Genomic DNA, 7,285 nt, shown 5'->3' with positions numbered 1-7,285 from the left:
GTTTTGGGCAACGTTTCAATTGGCTGTGCTGAGGCACAGTTTCCAAAACCCATTGTTGGCTGAAGACATGAAGAGCCCTTTAGACGGGATTACCTGTTAATTAATGTCCTTTGAGGTTGTTTTCTGTGCCAGATCAGAGTAGCAAGGAGGACATGGTTTATTTATGATCATAATTTGTACGCCTATTATGATCACTATTTATTCGTTTACTATGAAATTGTATACATTTCCCGTCAGTGTGTTGTTTAGTTTGGTTGGTTGGTCACCCCAGGCTGGTCAGTGGTCATGCCTTGTGACATCACGTGACATCATCAGGGATGGAGATGTATGGAGATCCCTGATGTCATCAATATTAAGCCCATTATGGAGAATCCCTGATGCCATCAATATTGGCCAGCAACTCTACATCTGACCTCAAACCCTTAGATCTCCATATATGGAACTGACCTGCTGCTATGTTGATCCTTCCCCATCCATCCTTCCTCTTCGATGTCTCCCTTTTGACTGATACCCGTCCATTTAAACTCTAGACGGGCCTAGCCCCAAAGTAATTAGTGCAGCCGTGCCCGGCAGCCCGAAAAGTAACGCGATCGAGTCACACTTGCAAATGAACCAAGTTGGTACAACACATCTCCATACATGAAGCTGACTATCATCACCTAGATCTCCATATATGAAGATCACGACACTGACCTCATCAAACCCTGGATGACAATACATGGAGAAGACTGGATCATGGAGCCGGCCAGCAACTCTACATCTGACCTCACGGACACCTCACAGATGTATGGTATAACTCCTGCTTCTTAACTGTGCCGCATTAAGAAGCTCTGTTGTTTCAGCGCGACCTCGTCCTTTAGGCCGTCTTACTGGTAGTGATACTGTTATGCACGTGGAGTTTCAAGTTGATTGGTCGGACAGTTCTCCAGATACGCTGGAGACACACAAACAGTGACTACACGCACGCACGCACGCACACACACATTTTGTGAATTTATAGATATATCATCATACTATCATCATCATCATCATAATAATAAGTCACTAAATCACTGCCCCAGAAAATATATCTGCATACAGAATCCCTAGAGTGTCCGAGAAATTACTTGAGGAGCGACAGACAGACCAAAGATTCCCAGATTTGGGGTGTGAGCTTCAGGTGACCCCTTGCAGGAATGTGCCAAACGGCAATTGGGAGGGGTTTACTACTGGACCCCGAGAATACAAAAATACAAAAAGGATGCCTCCTCCTCCTCCGAGGAGGAGGAGGCATCGGTTCTATAGTCAGACTCCTTGAGTGATATAGGCCATGGCTTTATGAGACATTAGTGTTTGTGGTGTGTGAACTTTATGCTGGGCTTTACGTGACGTTTGCACTCGCCATGGCGTGACGAATGCGACCCGGGTGAACTCCCTGAGGCATTCGGCACGCTTTATCCCGGCAACAAACGTCCACGCCACGGACAAGTGCAAACGTATATGCACTGCTATGCAGGCTAGGCTTTTCATAACTCTGCATGACTCCACATAATAGGCCGTTGCCGCCGTCCTATAGTCTATCATTATAATTAGTTATTATTACATTATGACTGGATTGGTCTTGTGTGAATAAAACCACTGGCGACTGGAGCAAATCAAACAGTACAACTCGGTACTAAAACCCGGTCGCCATGTGATAATACTTCAGTTTTAAGGAGTCTAGGCAGCTAAATCAAATTAAATCCCTCACTCTTGACTTCATCTCCTAAAGAGAGATTACAACAACTGCTTCTGATGAACAAGCTAAGTCATCTGACTTAAATTTCCCCCTCCAGTCCGCAGGTCATTGCCTTCTTTTCAATGTAGTTTCCTGTCTCAAACTGGTGTTCTTGCATGTTAGCCAAAATACAATGCCAAAAATCTCTACAGTGCAAATTGCTGTTTCTCATGAGTGTCAGTGACGAGTGACTTCTGTGACAGTAGGTAGAGTACTAGAGTCTAATATGAAAACCCATGCATCTCCCGTTAGTCACGCCTCCATATATGGTCACGCCTCGTGACATCACACCTCCATATATGGTCACGCCTCGTGACGTCGTACCTCGCCCTATAGGGCGAGGTCGCTATTCTCGCTATCAGGGCATCTTATACTGGTATATACTTGATTATACAACAATATGAAACTGGTTGCCTATCTCTATAGGAATATTTTTCAATTAGAAGAGTTGAATTGGGTACGTATGTCACCGTATACTGTCCAACCAGATGAGGGCCTTGCGGGAAGAGATCCGAATCTCTGGCCCAATCGGAGGGGAGAAAGCGTATTTTTTTTAACGATTTAAGCGCAGGATTGCAATAGCAATAGTGCAGCTTGCCACGCAACCACACCATTACCAACGATTATGGGTTATGATCGTCGTTATGAACTTATGACCTAAGTTGTACCTCGCATTCATGCGCAGTAATATTCTGCAGGACTTTTGTTTTCCTGGCAGGAGGACAAAGGCCTGCCCTAGCCCTTGGCCAGTGGCTGCTGAGCTAAAAGGCCTCTTGAGATGACCATCAGACTCATAGATAATACCACTATCTTGGCAGGAAATTGATGTATTCCCAATCTACGCATATAGGCGGCTCCCCTCTGACAATTCCATTTGACCCTTTCTGATACACTGTTATGCGTACACTAAAGTGCATGCACGCAAATGCACACACACACACACACACACACACACACACACACACACACACACACGCGACACACACACGTGCGCGGCGCACACACACACAAGCATACACAAATACATTCACACTCGCGGACATATAAATACCTACTGATTAACAATTCTTTAAGTAGCATACTACTCTCCGCAGAGGTCTACAAATAGATGCACTCGAATCTTAGCGGAGGGGCTGATGACGCATTTCATCCCCCTCTCTTACTGGAGAGTGTCCAGGGACCACCACCACCAGGTCAGAATAACCTGCATCAAACGGAGAGAGAGAGAGGGAGAGAGAGAGAGAGAGAGAGAGAGAGAGAGAGAGAGAGAGAGAGAGAGGGAGAGAGAGAGACAGAGAGAGAGAAGAGAGAGAGAGAGAGAGAGAGAGAGAGAGAGAGAGAGAGAGAGAGACAGAGAGAGAGACAGAGAGAGAGAGACAGAGACAGAGGGGAGGGGGGTTTGGTGCTACAATTCTCTTAGAAACCAAACAGGCTTCTCTCATTACCATGCGTGGATGCCATACCCCACACCATGCTGATGGGACCGCACGCAATGACTGGCTATTCTCACGGGAGGAGAACGTTATAGGAAGAGAAAGATGAGCTAGTTGAGTGCAGAGACATGTCATCACAATGACCTTTGACATTTGACCTTTGGCATGCTTTTCAATAACGTGCAAGAAGCCTATACCCCCCACCATCTATCTCTCTCTCTCTCTCTCTCTCAATTCAATTCAATTCAACAGGCTTTATTGGCATGACATTTTACAAGTGTTGCCAAAGCACAATCACAAATATGACAAACATAACATAACATAATATCAATATCTCTCTCTCTCTCTCTCTCTCTCTCTGATTTCTGTGTCTTAGTGTGTGCAATGTGCGTGCATGTGTGTGCGTGTATACTGTGTATAATACAATATTATCATGATGATAATATCTAACCTGATGCAAAGAAACTACCAGAATTCACCCTGGAGAAGGCTTGTGCTCTTTAATTACATTCCTAAGAATGCTGCTGATATTTTTGTTATTACTGGCCCGCTTCTCGGGGAAAACGGAAATGGAGTGAAGATCGGATAATGTTACAGTGGAGAGATCGAGTCACAAACAGAGAAGAATGCAACGTTTTAACAGCTTTGCTCCTGGTTTTCATATTAACAACTCACTCGCTTCAAATGAGCAATTATGAGTGAGTGAGTGAGTGAGTGAGTGAGTGAGTGAGTGAGTGAGTGAGTGAGTGAGTGAGTGTGTGTGTGCGCGTGTGTACTACTGAATAACTGAAAGACCTTAAAAGGCCACATGGGCAGGCCGATGTGACTATAGCTGAAAGTGAGTGAGTGAGTTAAGGGTGGCCGTGGGGTTATCTCTGTGTTGTGCCACTACGGTGTATATATAGACATTCTCAAAAAGGACCGCCTGCTGCATTCTGCTACCCGCCACTGTCGCCCCTCCCCTTCCATGTCAATTAGCCTCCAATGGGTGGAGTAATCCAATCAGGAGTAAGTACAGCGCAACTTCGTCTCCTCTCTCTCAGTCTGGCCACAGACTCCGCACAGACACACACACTCCTGAGACAGGAAGGTAAGACCCCGCAGCTCTGTTGTTCCACTGCTCCACTTTTTCCATCCATCCATCTTTCCAACTCATCCGTTCCTTCACCTTTTTGTATTGTACCTTCACAGGTCTTTCTGTTCATCCCTGATCCCTCCCTCCTCGCCTTCTCTGAGGCAACATGCAACTGTCGACCCCCACCCCACCACCACCCTGCATCTGCCCCATGCACTCTCTCTCTCTCTCCTCTTCCACTTTCCACCACATCCCCTGCATTTCTGAACCAATCTCCAGGTAAATCCAGAGTGTTCGTTTAACTCAAGAGGCCAGGGTGTACAAATGGAAACAAATGGACCTATTTGGGGTCTGTTAGGGTTCCATTTGTACCCCCCCCCCACCCCCCCTTACGGATCCGTTGAGTCACGTTTGTCAACTTTCTGAGTTACAAATGGATAAATGAACACCGAGGATTGTTCTGGGAGTACTGTTCAACTTTAGCTCCTCCACTCTGTCTCGGAAACTCCCTGTGGACAGTCTAGCAGCATCTCCTTGAATTAAAAACAGCTATGCATCTATTTTCTGTCTAAAAACATCATTTTCTGTTGCCCCTGTTTTCATTTCCACTCTTTGCTCTCTTTTTTTTATCTACATTCAACTTATCCAAACGTTAATTAGCTTTTTCTTTGTTTAAAAACGACATTATCTGTTGCCCTTGTCGTTCATTTCCACATTCCTTTATACTATCTTTTATAGACATTAAACGTATGCCAGCTATCACCTACAGACTGACTGTAGGTGACTGGTTTAGTTTTGTCTTTCTCAAATGTTCATGCAATTATGTTAAGGAATGCTCTGACGCTTTCCGCAGGATCAAATCACATTTTACAGAGTGAGGACAGGTGTTTATGATTGGCACAGATTTATAGGCAGTGTGTTTGTCAGCAACATTATATCATCGCATGCTCACAGGGATTATCACCATAGAGATGTGAGGCGCAACACATTTAAAAACTTGGTTTCGGATGTTGTTGTTGTTGCAAACCACTGGATGTCAGCGCGGGGACCAGCGACCCCCAGGGGTCCTTTAGGGAGCTCCCGGGGGTCCCAAGGTAAATGACTGACAGGAGCCAAATTAAGCATATATGGGTCTGTACTCTGTAACTCCAAGAGTGTACAAACTGAACTCCCAGAGTTAGGATTTTACCGTGCATATTGTTATACCAGAGATTTAAAAAAAAAAGAATTGGATCAAATAATGGTCTGTGATGCAAATGCAATGCATATACAATTGGGGGCTATTTAAATGAAAAACAATCATTATTGTACTGTATTCTATACACAGTATGCGTATAGCAAAAATATAGGGAAGGGGATTTATTGTGACAAAAATAAATGTCCTGGCCACCTGTCAAGTGTCCCATTTTAGTTGACTCCCTAAAAGCATTCCAATTTCCAGAGAGATAACTTGTCATTAGTGTAGCATGTCACTGGGTGCCACTCCCACCATTGTGGCTCAGTCTCATATATATATATAGGGTTCTAGATACTGTGTCAGAGTTGAGATATAGAGTGGGGCCCCCGTGGGTCGTACAGTACGTGGGCCACATGTACCTGTCAGACTAGTGTAGGGAGACCGATATAGACTGCACTGTATGGATATACAGGCCAGTGTTGGGAGGTGTTTCTGAAGAACTCCCGAAAAGCTGTCAAAACACTTGACCCAAAAATGAGATTACATAAGACTACATGTGCAGCAGGTCATTGAGATGTTCAGTGAACTGCCTGGCACTATAGTGCTGCAGTACACTTTAGACCAGTGGTTCCAAAACTCTTTCGTGTCAAGGACCCCCCAAATCAACATTTATTAGGCAGTGGACTCCCCCCCCCCCCCGATTTGAATGCCAGTGACCCCGATAAGGGAGGAATTTTTACGGCTCTAGCAGTGATTCCGAAACATATTAATTTCATGGACCCCCAGTTTCACACGCATTAAGGCTACGGACCCCTGATTTAATGGCATTTCTATCTCTGGCACCCCAATTTGTAAAACCAATGTTAATTTAACTCTGAGAGTGTACAAATGAGTTTGTACTCTCTGAGTTACAGACCCATAAGGGTCCATTTGGTTCCTAACTATCTCTAATTGAGCTAGGTACCCCCTGGAACTCCCTCGAGTACCCCTAGGGGTCCCTGGACTCCACTTTGGGAACCCATGCTTTAGACGCATACTCATTCGCTCTCTGTTTTGAGCAATTTTTCTCCGATATTCCCCTGGAAGTCAAAAGGCAAGATGTAGGCTTTTATACATACCATTGTTGTCGCAAATGTTCTGAAGAAGCCAATAGTGACTATTGCTCCTGCATGTGAAATGTACGTTAATCCTATTCAGATTGTGTGGATGATTGTCTTTTGCCTGAAATTCGGCGGCTGCAGTGAGCATACAGATGGATTAAAGTCTTATTTAATTTGTAGAAACCTAAATTTGATCTTTCATTGGAAATGTGGGTAGTTATGTTTTAATTTCACAAACTGTGTACAACAATGCTAGCACTATCCGTGCTGCTGTACTTTGAGGTGCACGTAAGTGGCTATGTGAGAGAGAGAGAGAGAGAGAGAGAGAGAGAGAGTGTGTGCGCAGGTGTACGCGCGCATGCATAAATGTGACTCCAATTCAGACAGAGATCGTAAACGTCCTAAATGGATATAGAACCATTAGCTTGTGACTAGAAGATCACAGGTTTGAGTTGCCCAAGAAAAGGGGGGGGACCCGTTCCTCAGACTGCCATTGGAAGATTCTAGAAAGATCTTGACACGATCATCTAAAAGTCAACATTGTCAACTAAAATGTTAGTAAGGGGACTAGTGGACAAGAGATCCAGTATAAGTAAAAGACAAGTCATTTTACACTTGGTAGCATGCTGAAAATAGCAGATCTACAAGCTCACATCGCGTCGCAAGCATAAAATCAGTCATTACGACGGCATCAAGGCCCGCCAAAATACCATTTAGTCGACTAAATCAACTGTAGATTTAGTC

At 44.6% G+C, this 7,285-nt stretch overlaps 1 protein-coding gene across 2 annotated transcripts in view; it reads left to right on the top strand.

Moving 5' to 3' along the window:
- The first annotated feature begins 4,193 nt into the window (after positions 1–4,193).
- Positions 4,194–7,285, top strand: part of fhl2a (four and a half LIM domains 2a) — an 8,529-nt gene continuing 5,437 nt past the window's right edge. Inside the window, exon 1 of one of the 2 annotated variants that reach the window (XM_080786172.1) lies at positions 4,194–4,279. The gene's annotated coding sequence lies outside the window, so the exon portion shown is untranslated. Of the gene's footprint in view, positions 4,280–4,522; positions 4,544–7,285 lie in introns of those variants that run through there. The other variant, XM_080786173.1, reaches the window with a different exon arrangement.

The sequence above is a fragment of the Protomyctophum bolini genome, assembly GCF_963924005.1.
Source record: "Protomyctophum bolini genome assembly, chromosome: 16".
NCBI lineage: Eukaryota > Metazoa > Chordata > Actinopteri > Myctophiformes > Myctophidae > Protomyctophum > Protomyctophum bolini.
This window is presented reverse-complemented; position numbering and strand designations above follow the sequence as displayed.